Source organism: Macrobrachium nipponense, chromosome 45 (assembly GCF_015104395.2).
Source record: "Macrobrachium nipponense isolate FS-2020 chromosome 45, ASM1510439v2, whole genome shotgun sequence".
Lineage (NCBI taxonomy): Eukaryota > Metazoa > Arthropoda > Malacostraca > Decapoda > Palaemonidae > Macrobrachium > Macrobrachium nipponense.
The window spans coordinates 30,706,009-30,722,281 of NC_061105.1; the positions used below are offsets into that span (position 1 = coordinate 30,706,009).

The 16,273-nt window shown below is 36.0% G+C and overlaps 1 long non-coding RNA gene across 1 annotated transcript in view; it reads right to left on the reverse strand.

Moving 5' to 3' along the window:
- LOC135214464 (uncharacterized) overlaps positions 1 to 7,181 on the reverse strand; it is a 58,952-nt gene extending 51,771 nt beyond the window's left edge. Inside the window, exon 1 of the long non-coding RNA XR_010314346.1 lies at positions 7,153 to 7,181. This is a non-coding gene — a long non-coding RNA (uncharacterized LOC135214464). The remainder of the gene's footprint in view (positions 1 to 7,152) is intronic.
- Between the last annotated feature and the right edge of the window lie 9,092 nt (positions 7,182 to 16,273).

Consider the following 16,273-nt stretch of genomic DNA (forward strand, 5'->3'; position numbering starts at 1 on the left):
TCTGAAGCCTTTCTTCCCCACGGCTCTGGTGAGGCTCACAACCTCACCCTCTTCATGCTGTTCCTTCTCTGCTTCCTCTGCTTCTCAGTAGACGTCCTCCAAAGATTGCCCCTCCTAAAAGTGGGGAGGTCTTTTTTTCTGTCACTGCCTTCTGGTTGCCTTCACTGGGTAACATACTGGGTAGGCAGTCCCCCATATAGGAAAGCTGGGGGCGGGGAAACCGCCAGGGACAAACACTGGGGAGGCGAGCCCCTTAAAAAAAGGTACGGAGGCACTCCCCACATGTACTATGCTGGGGAGGAGATCCCCATATATGAAAGTTCGGGATACGATCCCCCAGGGAGGGACAAACACTGTGGAAGCAATCCCTCAGAACAAATAGGTGGGGAAGCGGTCCCCCAGGGCAACATACTGGGGAGGTAGTCCCCCTCATAGGAGATCTTGGGAGTCATTCCAGCTCTAACCTTACTTAAATTAGAAAATATTCGCCTCGTCCTAAGAATAAAAATAAAGAAAAATTAGTTCCGTCGTTTTTCGTAACACTACCTATGGACTGTCTAGGAAACTACACCATAAGTTTGTCAGAAGAAGTGTTCATAAATGTTACAACAACTGAGTCGGAGACATTTCCCAGTTCAAGTTTCTATAGCTTTAAAATTTTTACATATATATATATATATATATATATATATATATATATATATATATATATATATATATATATATATATATATATATATATATATATATATATATATATATATATATATATATATATATATATATATATATATTATATATATATATATATATGCTTCTTAAAAAATCACAGTAGATGCACGTGACTTCATCAAATAAGTGAATTCCACAGGAAAATGATAGTCAGAATTCCAAGCGCTTTCGTCTTTACTCAGACATTGTCAAGGAGTTAATAAAGTACAATTGGAAAAGTCTCAGGTACAACACAAGATCAAAAAATACCAGATGGTTTCATTGTCAAAAGGGTAAAAATTTAAAAGAGATAATCCAGGATTATCGGATATCACACGGTCACAAACCTAAACAGATTGACCCTAACCGAAATTACAAAGTTTTCTTTATAGTCCAAAACATGTAAAAACTGAATATATTAATTTTGTTGCTTGGAAGATCTTTAGGAAAATTAACGTCAAGACTTTAGTAATCAAAATTCTCCTAAAGATCTTCCAGGCTGCATATATGATATTCCTTGCACCAAAAGTGTGATAAAGTCTATTACCGGACAAACGGTAAATCTCTTTCACAACGTCTCAAACAGCATCAATATTCGGTGAGAACAAACTGGGCAAATATCGAATGCCATTATTCTGTACATATGAGAGATTTAGACCATCCTTTTAACTGGAGTCAAGCAAGAGCCTTAATCCCATGTAATGACACAGTTAAAGGAATATCAATGAATCTTGTTTCATCAAGTCAAATAATAGAAATGTTCTAAATTTAAGTCTTGGTTTATTTAAACTTGATGCCTTCATAATGAAAAAAATTTGTAGATAAATATAAGCAACAAAATTAATTATATTCAGTTTTTACATGTTTTGACTGTAAAGAAACTTTGTAATTTCGGTAGGGTCAATCTGTTTAGGTTTGTGACCGTGTGATATCCGATAATCCTGGATTATCTCTTTTAATTTTTTACCCTTTTGACAATTAACCATCTGGTATTCTTGATCTGTGTTGTACCCGAGACTTTTCCAATTGTACTTCATTAACTCCTTGACAATGTCTGAGTAAAGACGAAAGCGCTTGGATTTCTGACTCATTTTTCCGGTGGAATTCGCTTATATAATATATTATATATATATATATATATATATATTATATATATATACATACACACACACACACACACACACATATATATATATATATATATATATATATATATATATATACATATACATATATATAACAATGTATAAAACAAATGGTCTTCCCTACCGTTCCTTTCAAAAAATTACAAATGCCATTACCTTATGCTTTAGATATTCAGCATTACTTTTATGGGTGTATGTGTGCAAGTATAAATATATGTATACACAATCTTGTTCTCCGTTATAGGAAAAATAATTAAAAGCGAAAAATAAAATTTGAAAATGTAACTCTCCCCCTCTCTCTCTCTCTCTCTCTCACGTAGCAACGCAATAGGTTTAAAAAAAAAATGAAACGCCATCCGAAGTCTTTCATAAGCTGATCGTAAGCCGATTATAAAATACATTGTTATAAAATACGACTAAAAAATGCAGTACAGTAATATCGTACTCTTTTGAAATATAATAAATATATTATGCTGCTCCATATTTCCTTTTATTTACAAAATTTTGGGACAGACTATATTGCTTAATAGGTGAGTAAGCAACTTTCAATTATGTATATAGATATATATATTATATATAATATATATATTTATATATATAGAATGCTTGTTTTAATAATATCTCCGTTCCTAACCTAACCTAACACAACCAAACTTTACCCCCAGCCGTTGGCCACCAAATACTATTATACGTTTTACAAAAACATTTTTTCATGAACGAAGCAACAGCTATTGTACAGTGGTGCTCAAATCTCATGCGACATGATTCTTTTTGTATAGTTCAGATTCTCAGACTCAACGTGACGTTGCCAAGTAGTGTTAAATTTTTTTTTCTCTGTCATACAAGTCGAAAAGTTTGCGAATTCACGGCTAGCCGTATTTTCCATATGGTTATACAAAGTATGATCCCTTTTATGCATTGGTATAAATTCGTAATCCGTTTTTTTTTTTCTTTGCTTAGTTCAAAGTGCAGCGTGATAAGGTTAGTGGTACCATCAATGAAAACGCACTTGCCATACTCCTCAGACTGGTCAACATAACTACGTCTGTTGCAATTATGACAGTAGACCTAATATGCTAAACACTTGATAACATTTCCAAACTAGGAATATGAATTAAAACCAGTTTTCTTTGAATGTTGAAGTTTTAGGCTGTTTTATAGGCCTAAAAAAATAATCTAAGCCTTCTGAGATGTAATCTGTTACTAATGAATTTATTTGTGAGATTACCTGTTCTTTGAGGAATACAATACGAATATAAATTACAACCAATTTCCTTTGAATATGGACGTTTTAGGCTGTGTTTAAGCTGCCTGTATGTTGCAAAATGATTTACAGGCCTAGAAAAACAATCTAAGGTTTCTGAGATGTTATCTGTTACTAATGATTTTATTTGCATAGAGATTACCTGTTCTTTGAACAATAAAAGATGATGATTTTGACTATATGGAGAAGATGGCTATTAATCGAAATATCATAAGTATTATGATGTTACACCAGGTGGGGCTTGTTGCACCGACACTAATGATAAGTCACATATGCTCCCCTCACACGTTGATACTGGCAGGCTCATTCTACTTTTGTATATACATTTTTTCAGCGTTGAGGTGTAAAAGCAATTAAATAGAACTATTTCAAATTTTATGCTTGCTTTGGAAGCAATATCAATGTTATGAAATTTTTTTTTGTTTTTTTATTTAACATTTGAACTATGGTTTGATGAAGACTTCGTTTTTATCAAATGCTTCAGCGATGAGTGAACGAAAGTTTTGAAAATGTTTTGTAAGCGTTTTTTCTGAAATTTGGCTACACGTGACATTTTCTTACAGTTTTGAAATACAGTGGTACCTCGACATACGAAAGTCTCAACTAACAAAAAATTCAAGTTACAAAGGCAAATATGAAGGTTTTTTTGGCTCTACATACGAAAATAGTTCAGGTTACGAAAGGATGTTGCTGTAAAGTCCTGAGATTGGCCCAGACCACCGATAACAATTTTAAAACTCGCGCGCCGCCAACTGAGCAGACTTGCCACCATCCTCCCGCTCTCCCATTGGTTCCTGATGCTAGTCACTGCCATAAGATCCTGCTCTTCTATTTGGTCAGCATCTCTCCCATCGTGCATCTATGTAGAGGCGTTCTTCGGTCACTCCGAAGCAGCATCATTTGTGTACGCATGCAAAATTTGTTCGTTCTATACGATTTCGTTTATTAACGTAAATTAGATAGTGATTTCGTTGCAGTACTACTTTATCGTGTTGTGTGAGAACTTTTAGTACGAAAGTTCTCACACAATTAAGTTTTAGTATAAAAATTAGGTACAGTATATACATAGTCATGGGTCCCAAGAAAGTTGCTGAAGTTTACAGGAAGAGGAGGATGCTTTCTATGGAGACGAAGATGGAGATCATTAAAAAATATGAACCGGTTGAGTGTGATCGCTAAGGAATACGGCCAATATCCGTCGACGATAGGCACCATCCTTAAGCAGAAGGAAGCCATCAAAGCAGCTACACCTTCCAATGGCGTCACTATTTTGTCTAGCAAGAGGAGCCACGTGCACAACGAGATGGAGAGGCTGCTTCTTGTCTGGCTAAAAGACAAAGAAATCGCTGGCAATACGATAACCGAGACGGCAAACATGCCACAAGGCCAGCGCTATTTTCGGTGATTTGATTGCCCAGGCCGAAGACGACGGAGGAGAAGGGACATCGATGCCAACCCCAGACTTCAAGGCTTCTCATGGGTGGTTTGAAAAATTCCGGAAATGGACTGGCATCCATTCGGTGGTGCGGCATGGGGAGGCAGCCACCTCGAACACGAAAGCAGCCAAAGCCTTTAATAAAACATTCAACGAGATGACATCAACGAAGGCTACAGTTCTCAGCAAGTCTTCAATTGTGATGAGACTGGCCTTTTTTGGAAAAAATGCCTCGTCGGACGGAAGAGAAGAAGCTACCCGGGCATAAGCCTATGAAAGACAGGCTTACGCTCGCACATTGTTCGAACGCCAGTGAAGATTGCAAGGTGAAGCCCCTACTTGTCTATCATTCGCAGACTCCTCGAGCCTTCAAGGCCCACAAAGTGCTAAAGGAGAAGCTTCCAGTGATGTGGAGGGCTAATGCGAAAGCCTGGTAACGAAACTTTTGTTCACCGAGTGGGTAAATCTGTGTTTTCGGCCCGACAGTGAAGAAATTCTTGGAAACGAAGCTCCTCCCTCTGAAATGTCTGCTGTTGTTGGACAATGCCCCTGCTCACCCTCCTGGCCTTGAGTTAGATATCCTAGCAGAGTATTCTTTTATCAAAGTTCTTTATCTTCTGCCTAACACCACCCCTCTCCTCCAGCCCATGGACCAGCAAGTGATATCGAACTTCAAGAAGCTGTATACGAAACATCTTTTCAAGAGATGTTTCGACATCACCGATACCACAAGCCTCACCTTGCGTGAATTTTGGAAGGAGCATTTCGACATCGTCATATGCATCCGACTCATTGATCAAGCTTGGCAGGAGGTTTCGAGGCGAACCTTGAATTCTTTGTGGAGGAAACTCTGGCCTGATGCCGTATCCGCCAGAGACTTCGAGGGATTCGATGTGGGCGAAGCTGGTGCAGTTTCAGAAACAGTTGACGATCCTGAAACTGTATCGCAACCAGATCTTGAAGAGATCGTTGCACTCGGCAAGTCCATGGGGCTGGTCGTCGACGAGGACGATATCAATGATCTTCTCGAGGAGTACCAAGAGGAGCTTACGACGGATGGCCTGAAGGAGTTGGAGGCCATGCAACATAACGTTGTTCAAGAAGAGTTCTGTAGCAGCGGCGAGGAGGAGGACGACGACCCTATGACAACGGCAGAAATTAAGGATGCTCTAGCTGCTTTTCATAAGGTGCAATCATTTATAGAAAAGACACACCCCGAAAAGGCTTACACAGGTCATATGCTTGCGCATTTCGATGACGTTTGCCTGAGTCGTTTCAGGAGTATTGTGAAAAGTAGGCAGAAGCAATCTTCCTTGGATAGTTATTTTTTAAAGAGGCCTTTAGTAGGAGTAAGCAAAAAGGAAGATCCAATTGATACTACGAAAAAACAAAGTTGAAAGTGGTGAAGAAATTGAAATTTTGTGAAAAAAAAAAACAAAAAAAGTAAAATCAAAGTAAAGAAAAAAAAATTCAATTTAAAGTTTTTTGTAAAGTTAAGTGTTACGGTTTTGTTAATGTGTTTCATAAAGTTTAGTCTATGTTTTCTGACATTTTTTAATGTGTTTCGTAAAGTTAAGTGTACGTACTAACAAGTTTTCTGCCGTTTGTCCTCCTCCTCTGTCGCCACTTTCAGAGATAGCCTCACTCAAAAGGTAAGGTTCCACATTTTACTACATACGTACGTATGTACGTACAGTATTTCTTGTATACCATGTACACTAATACACTATTTAAGGTGCTATGTAGTACATATTAGTAGTATGTATTAAGTTAGGTATTGAATGGTCCAAATTGTTGTATTTCATTGTTTATTGGTCAATTTAGCTTTATTATAATATTACTGGGGTGTTTTTGTAGGGCTTGGAACGAATTAGGCAGTTTAAATGCAAAATGCGGTTCAAGATATGAAAAGCTCAGGTTACAAAGGCTACCTCGGAACGGATTTCGTATGTTGAGGTACCACTGTATATGACAGATATCACTCTTATGAAACATAATATGGCCTTCTTGTATGCAATAATAGCGTTTCGCATTAAAATCAATAGATAAATATGGAGCATGCTAGGTTGCCAGTTAGTGAATTTTGAACGAAATCCTATGGATTCATGTCGCATGAGATTTGAGCATCACTGTACATTATAAACAAAAGATCGTTTTTAATAGATGGCAAAGTAAAAACAAGGAAAACCCACTAAACCAGGAAGGCACGAAGGCCAAACAAATAAGATTATTCCCGAAGCAGTGTTATCTTTTAACTGTGGCAATACAAATGCAACAGTGTTAGGATGAATTCCCCAAACGCCCCCCTCCCACCCCACAACCCCCAATAAAAAGCTTAGCCCTTTAAAAGATAGTAAATCTGAAATACAATTTAAAAATAACACGCACATGCAAAGCCTACTAGGTGAACAAGACAAAGTATTGCCCTTAGGAGATCTCAAAGAAAATGCCAAACCACAAATAGCCACACAACCTAATACTGTCCCCATATCACGGAGCTTTACTTAGAAACTTTGTCTACAGAAACCACAATACAAAAGCAGGCAAAACAATCACAAAACAACTCGCATGAATCACAAAATGCTGTAGGTACTTACCGTCTATGAGCCAAGCCTCTTGCACAAGTTGAGAAATGAAAAAAAGGGGAAAAGAGAGGTGTTGCCAGTTCGTTGATGGTAGTCTTGCAGTGACTGCAAAGCCAGTTATCCTGAAAATTAAAATCACTACAATTACTGATAGAAATCACTTCGTTTTGGCTTGTTTTTATCAATACATGGCATGAGCCTTGTAATGAAAAAAAAGGTGTATTGCACCTCTTTGACTAATTATACATGCGCGCATATGATGTCCACGGCTACGTGTGTAATGTACGTAATCACACACACACACACACATATATATATATATATATATATATATAATATATATATATGTGTGTGTGTGTGTGTGTGTGTGTGTATACTATATATATATATATATATATATATATATATATATATATGATATATAATATATGTATATATTTATAGAGAGAGAGAGAGAGAGAGAGAGAGAGAGAGAGAGAGCAATAGCATTAGCATACATAACTGACAGCATATTTACGTCAACCTATCAGTTAAGTAACATAAAATCTCAACATCTCCCTCACAAATCAAGTGTTTAAACAAAGTTATAACACAACAGAGGATGACAACAACATATGTTTAACAGCAGTTGAAGAATAAATGTGAATAAAGAACAGATACAACGTTCCCTTATAGGCAGACCGAATATTACAAGTCCATGCATCTAACTGCTGCCTTTATACAATTCCTTGTAAAAGTTGCGATAAGAAATACATTATCCAAACTAGAAAAGAGTTGGCTACTAGATTAAACCAACATAAATATTCGGTTAGAACAGGACAGACTTTAAGTGCTCTTTTTATTCACTTTAGTAATCTTCACCATGCGATTGACTAGACAGAAGCAAAAGAAATTTAATTTTGTAACGATTATATTAGTAGGAATATAATTGAATCTGCCTTTATAAGACATATTAGGGAAAACTTCCAAATTTGAGCCCTGGTATGTACAAATTAGACAATCTTATCTTAGATAGAATAGTGAAGAGTTTTAACATTATCCTTTAATTTGGCGTACTAGTCAACTTCCTTTTTATGTATCTCTTATTGGTATTATTGTTCAATCAGTTATTCTAATATTATTTGTCGTTTTCGTTTACTGGTGATGTCTTTTTAAGTAATTGTTAGTGACGTTATTATTGACAAGTAGTCAGTTTTTTTTTTCTTTTCTGTAAGTAATGGGGTCATTGGGCAATTGCTCTCTTTCTTTTGACTTGTTGGGGTGTTGAGTGGTTGGGTGATCTAGACGAATAGTGTTTCTGTTTGTAATGGCCTTATACAGTTTTTTTCACTTTGCTTTTGTAAGAGCTTTCTTCCACTAGTTTTGTTTTATGTATTACTTTGTGCCCCGAAGATGTGTTAATACACATTTCTTTTTTAAACTTTCCCAGTGAACTCTACCACTTTGCTGCCTGTTATCCTGCCCTTGCCCCGTTTGTGATGGCTTTTTGTTCTTCGTTGTTTAAGGCCCATAAGCAAAAACTTCGTCTACGATTCTTGCAAAACTGCCTCCAGGAACATGTGACACTACGCAGTCTAGTCCCTCGCAGATTGCTGCAACCCTCGGACCGACCGTTTGATGATTTTCTTCGTCTGATACTCGAGAAGTATATTGCTAATCAAAATAGAAGTGGCTGAAAATTTAAAAATTCTTCAGTGTAATCGTCGGGCATTTCATCAAGCAATATCGTTTGAATGGAAGATTTCTCTTCTGGATTATTGTTACAGGAAGCTACGGTGGGCGCGTAATAATTTGGATAGAAAATTGAATGGAAAATTAAAATATCTTATTAGAAATAGCGTGTGGACTCGTAACGCCAATAATGATTTTGTGATTAATTTGTCGGATCGACCATTAAATGATTTTTCTTTCACGAAAACCATCAACTGTGTTGAAGTAGCGAAATCATTTTGCAGTTCAGAAAAATTATGGTAAATTGTCAAATGAGGATATTAATATCAGTAAAGGGATTGTTTATGGATTTATGTTAAAGTCTTTTAGCGCAAGTGTTCCTCATCGTTTTATAAAAGCTTCATCTTAGTAATCATCACCATGCGACTGATTGGACAGAAGCAAAAGAAGTTTTATTTTGTAACGATTATATTAGTAGGAATATAATTGAATCTGCCTTTATAAAGACGTATTCTGGAAAACTTATAAATTTGAGCCCTGGTATGTACAAATTAGACGATCTTATCATAGATAAAATAGTGAAGAGTTTTAATATTATCCTTTAATTTTGTATACTAGTCAAATTCCTTTTTATGTATTTCTTGTTGAAATTCCTGTTCATTCAGTTATTTTAATATTATTTGTCATTTTCGTTTATTGGTGATGTCTTTTTAGGAATGTTGTTAGTGACGACGTTATTATTGTTACTATTTATAATTGAGAATTTAGTTCTTTTATGAACTGGTTGACAAGTAGTCAGTTTTTTTTTATGCAAGTAATGGTGTCACTGGGCAATTGCTCTCTTTCTTTTGACTTGTTGGGGTGTTGATTGGTTGGGTGATCTAGACGAATATTGTTTGCATTTGTAATGGCCTTATTATACATATTTTTATTTTTTTTTTTCACTCTGCTTTTGTGAGAGCTTTCTTAGTCACTAATTTTTGTGTTCTGTATTTCTTTGCGCCCCGAAGATGTGTTTAATACAGGGTTTAATACGAAAATACTCGGCACTGTCTTTTCTTTTTTAAACTTTCCCAGTGGCTTCACTAATACATACATACATACATATACATACTACATACTACATCATACATACATACATACATACATACATACATACATACATACTACATACATACATACATACATATATATACACACACATAAGTCATATCACATTTCCGTGATTCATATACATATATCTAGCTACAATGTCCTTTTTTAATATCTAATTCGCTCTACGAATGAGATATTAAAGGACATTGTAGCTCGATATATATATACACATACATACATACAAATATATGATATATATATATATATATATATATATATATAAACATATATACATATATATATTTACATATATACATATATATATTCACCAGTTCGAGGCTTCCCTCTTGAAAAGTGGTGATCCAGGAAGGGTAAAGTCTTCTGGTTTTAGGCTGCGAGTACACGGGCCACTTAGTGGCGGGGGTGTGGTTTCCCATAGGTGTCCATTGTTTATAATCTATGTCGAGCACACAACCGTCTGTGGCAAGTGACTGTGGCGAGCTGTCGCCGATCCCCGACACTAAGCGTCGCCACTGACCACGGCCACCTATAGAGGAAGCCTGGCCACTGAACCCAAAAAGATTACATACGTCATCAAGGTGAGGCGATCGCCCAGGCATCATCACTGAGATGAATCAGTATTCCACTAACCTCGGACTGGGTCACTACGTAATTTTTTTTCGAGTTATATTTCCTTTCTGCACTGCTTTATAATGCCAAACAAGTGTTGTGTGCCTCATTGTCGAGGGAATTACGATAAGAATGCAAAAGTTTGTGCATTTTCCTTCCCTAAGGACGAAAAACATGAAAGGAAAGTGGCTGCACGTAGTTAAGAGAGAAGAAGGATATACACCAACAAAGAACAGCAGGGTAAGTGGCTCATTTTTGTATCTTAATTTTCAAACATACAGATTTGAACTCCAATAACCATTTTATTTATTCATTTCTTGCTGATATTTCGTATTTCAGGTTATACAAAAATATCAGCAAGAAATTAATAATACATAAACGACACTGGAATTCAACTCTGTATGTTTAAAAGAAAATATCCTACGCTATATGTCTCGTTCGTTGTCTGTCACAATCCACTGACCCGCATAAACGAACCACTGTGGCTAACGACAATCCGCCACTCAGTGGCTTAAGCCACTGTAGCGGCACTCTGTGGCGACCACAAAGGTTTGATTTGATTTATATAGATTTTTGGCATTATGGTAAGCACTGGGGCAACTACGGCCATTCAGCTGAAAAACGGAAATTGAAGAGTAAAAAAGGTTGAAAGGGTTGTTTTACAGGAGGGAAACCTGGCAGTTGCACTATGAAACAATTATTTTGAGGGTGGACAGTAAAAATGAAAGAAAGAGAATATAAACAGAGGTACAGTAAAATGTAATGAAAGTAGTTGCAGCTAGGGGTCGACGGGACGTTGCAAAGAACCTTAAGTAATGCCTACATTGTACCGAAAGAGGTGCACTGACGGAACTAGCCCCCCTGCGATCTTACTGCATCATTCGGCCACGCCACACACACACATTAATATTTTGCCTCAGACGCTCGGGCTCCAGAAATTTCTACTAAATAGGATGTTGTGGGAGCAAAGACCTTAACTGGCGACACACTAATCTAATGCGACAATGTGAAACTTCTAGTTTTCAGCACTGATTTTTAGAATAAGGTAGCTAATTCCACACCCCACTCATCAGCAATTCTACATCATATCTTTGTAATCGATCACCAACAAACGATTCATTCTTTTGGTCACATCTGCAACCAAGATGCACAAAAAATTAAGTAGCCTTGCGCATGGTGGCAAAACCAATTTCAGCAACGGGTTAATTCTCTATAAACAAAAGAACTTCCTCTGACAGTTGTACAGCCATGCCAATGCTTGAACTTGAATTTCATCTCCCTTGCTTGCTCCTGCCTGGTAAAATTATTTATATTTTATTTTCATTTTTATTGACATGTTCACTCCTTTACCTACTCTTTTATGGTACGAATGCAGTGATCAGCACAACCTCATATATATTATGCTTATTCCCGTATCCTATACTATCATACGTTGAACTCTTTGAATTATGGATCTTTCATACACTTATACAAATACCTTACGCACATTCCTTTAAAATAATTACACTTTGAGACACGGTATCTTTGACCTCTCCTGTTATATATTTGTGAAAGAATATTGTATATCAATAAAGTTAATTTATGCTTGCTTTAGTAAATGCATATACAACTGTTAATACATTTACACTGTACACTCACACATAAATTGCACAAAAATTATTAGTTTAATTTATGAATTCATTAGGAAAAGTATTTGAAATATTATATGCACCCTAGTTCCTGAATACACATTATCTTAACTAGAGTAGTATCAAGCATCTCTGAATGCAGTCCAATAAACTCCAAAGAGCATTACTTTTTATGATTAAAACATATAAGTATTAAGAATTAATTGCAATGGAAAGACTTTTTCATTTTTTAAGACATATTTTAAGGAAACCCGATGATAAATATCGTCTAAAAGGCTATCTATTGAAAGTTATATATGACAGGATTTATGTGCTCAATGATGCTGCAATAATCTGATGAGCATGAACAATATTAGAAATCCAAACCAAGAACTAATTAGCACGTTAAAGTTTTAGTTTCTTAAGAGACTGAAGTTTTCTTGACTGTCAAGTACAAGTTATAATAATACGTAGTCCAAAAATTCAAGTTTAGTTTACTCAGGTAATAAGATGTTAATCCGTACTGTTTTTCTACTTACCTTCTTCTGCATAGTTATTCTATAATTATAAAGAAGCCATTTCTTTAGTTATATGCAAGATAGCAGCTTGAGTTCACTCTCTCTCTGATGAAGGTAAGCCGGTAGTACTGAATGAACAAATGTAATGTGTTTGAAATAGCATGTGTTGGGGTGTCTTCGTATTTATTTACAAACGAGGCACCGAGTTGTTCTTTTGATCTGCATAGCAGATGTCAGTTGGTAAACACCACTCCTTCTTAGCTAAGTCTCATTGATTGCGATGATATTTTCTAAGTTTCGTTAAAAAGCTTCTTTCTGGTGTGGTTAAGTCGTTGAAACTCATGGTATAAAATATAAGTTATATTTTACTAGCTACATCACAGGATATATGCAAGAAGGTTTGATAGGTCTTTAAGCTAAGAGGAGAAGGTGAAGTCTTGAGATAAAATTTTGTTTACTCATAGGAGAGCAAACACTGGCTTGATATACAAACTAACATACGAAAACTAGGTTGGTCACGTAGGCCACACAACCTTGTGAAAATGTCAACATGATTTCTCAGAGAAGGCATTGTTGACGTTATTGTCAGCACAGATAATGACGACTCCAGGTGTCCACACACCGGGACGCTTCGTCAAAGCTTCGTCAAACTTCTGCCTGAACTCCTTGGTCTCTGGCCTAGTTGACATCTTGTACATTACTCTATAGAATATGGAAATACATTCTTTATTCAATGTAAACCTTACATATGAAGTACTGCAATTAACCAGTACTTGCCGTAGGCCACACTGGAAAATAGCCATTTTGAAAAAACTGAGGACAGCTACGACGATGTCAACATCGCCTGTTTTAAGTTACTTTGAGTAAATCTAAACTAAATTAACACTTGCAAATTATGATGTAAGAGAATCTTTGGCGAGAGAAGAAACAATGATTTCATTAAATACCATAATAAAAATCTCTGCTTTCTGTATGTATGTATATATATATGTGTGTGTATTATATATAATATATATATATTATATATATATATATATATATATATATATATATATATAATATATATACACACACATATATATATATACATACAGAAAGCAGAGATTTTTTATTATGGTATTTAATGAAATCAGTTTCTTCTCTCGCCAAAGATTCTCTTTCATCATAATTCTCTTTCATCAAAAATTCGCCTTCAGTTAAGCATATATGAAAATATATTAATTCCGAGGTAGAGCGAATTAGATATTAAAGGACATTTGTAGCTCGATGTATGTATATATATATATATATATATATATATATATAATATATATATATATATATATATTTATATGTATTATATATTCTTTTTAATTTCTACGTTTTTTTAGTTAAAAAAAACTCATCACGCGAAGCTTGTATATAAATTCAGAAGATTAATATTAATTGTGCAGAAAAAAATAAGAAGTTTAAACAGCTTAAATTAAAAATTATTGCACGCAGTTGCGGAGGAACAAGAGAAAACAACAGTCCACAGACTCCACACTTTGAAGTCCTATAAAGGGTAATATACTGAGAAAATTTGATTGAAAAAAAAATTATATACCGTTTGTTGAGTATTTTCATTATAGTCTTTTTCTTTATGAGAGCAATGCCTCTGTGAATAGCACTATTTCCAAAGCTGTGGTAAGGTATTTTGAACAAACAATGGTCCTTCCTTCTCTCAAATCCATCCCAAATGTAAAACGAGACGGGATCTCTAAAGTGACTCCGCTCAGTAGTGAATAGTCTGACCATCAGGAGTTTGTGGCGATTGTTGTTAACATTAATTGCTACTGTCGAAATGATTGCGTATTCCCAATGCTGTTCCATTTGCAGTTCTGCATCAGTGCAAGAGCAACCTCTGGGTTTCCTGCATCGTTACCGAGAAAATCCCTAAAGGAATTCTCGACATAGCTGCGTGCTGCTGCGAAACCCTTTTCTGAATGGCAGGAAATCAATTTAGAATATGGAACACAAGGAATCAATGAGAGTTTGTATAACGACTATATATATGCCACCGTGTTGAAGCAATCTCTAAGAGTTCACCATCGTCAATTCCTAAACCCAAAACTTTGGTTTATGATTAAACTGACTAAACATCTTCATCCAATATACTTTTAAAACTTTCTGCTAACGGTGTCGATGATCTTTAGTTTTGAGACGACAATTACTCATATTATTTATGAATCAGCTATCCATATCACTTACTGGAAACATCAGAAACAGCTTCACCCAACAAAAATTTAATGTCTGCAAATAACAATGAACTTACCTTCATATTTAATCTCCTGCCTACAAGCAAACAAGAAAAATCGTGGTTATACTAGCAAAAGCAGGTACGAAAAGCAGATTGATTGATTGAGCGCCCGATTAAATTTAGCCAAAGGAAAATAAATTGAAATATTATCTGCAACAAAAATAGAAATCTCGTGAAAGTAAAGCAGACGCCACTACATAAAAAAAAGGCTTCCCGTAAATATTCATGGAAGCCAAACAAACAAACAAACATAATCATCAAAGAGGAAAATGGGAGAAGATAGAGGAAATGAAGTGATATAGTAAGAAGGGTATAATCTAAAGAGAGAGAGAGAGAGAGAGAGAGAGAGTGGACGTAGAATTTGAGTAATCTGTCAAAATCTGGGTTTGTCAACAATTATCAAACTTTCGAAGTTAGACAGACTTTCTCCTTCCCGGATGCTGTACTAAGAGGTTAGATCTGAACTGATGCTGATATCGACCGACAAACGTTTTCTGGAGTTTTAACGCATCCCCCTTCTCCCAACCCCCTTAATCCGTGAAGTGGATGGGGAATCCAAATAATGAAGAGGCTCGAAGAGGAAGAGGAGGCCACAATGGAAACGAAAAGCAATGGTTTGTTTCTCAGAGAAACGATGAAAAACTCGGCACTCATACTATCAGCAGTATTGAGGAACAACACTGCCTGACCGATGGAAGGCTTAATTTTCGAAAGTGTACACGGAAAAGAAAACAAGGAAAAATGCACCGAAATTTTTTCGACACAATCGAGTTTACTGTACAGGGTATAATGCTGTATGAATCTCTTAGCCACGGCCCATGAAACTTTCAGCAATGGCCCGATGGTAGCCTGTGTTGCTGGCACCTATAGCGCTGCTAGACGCACGACCATGACTACTTTAACCTTAAATAGAATAGGCTAGAGGGCTGCAATTTGGTATGTTTGATGATTGGAAGGTGGATAATCAACAAACCAATTTGCAGCCCTCTAACCTCAGTATTTTTTTTAATATTTGAGGGGGGGACTGAAAAAGTGAGGACGAACAGACAAAACCATCTCAACAGTTTTCTTTTAAAGAAAACAAAAATTAACTATTTTGATGTTTAGTTACCACTTTGGCCTCTGATAATGTTCCTCTACACAAAACAAAAATAGCAATAATAAATGGCCAAATAACACTTTTTAAGGTATCATCTCCTTACTGAAGAGAGCACAGATGATGGTCAGTTGGGATATCCATAAACAACCGCTATCAATGAACAAATGGTTGCCATGGTTTTGCAAGACAAACGTCTCACTGCCCAGTAGATGGCCAATACCGTAGGCCTGATCAC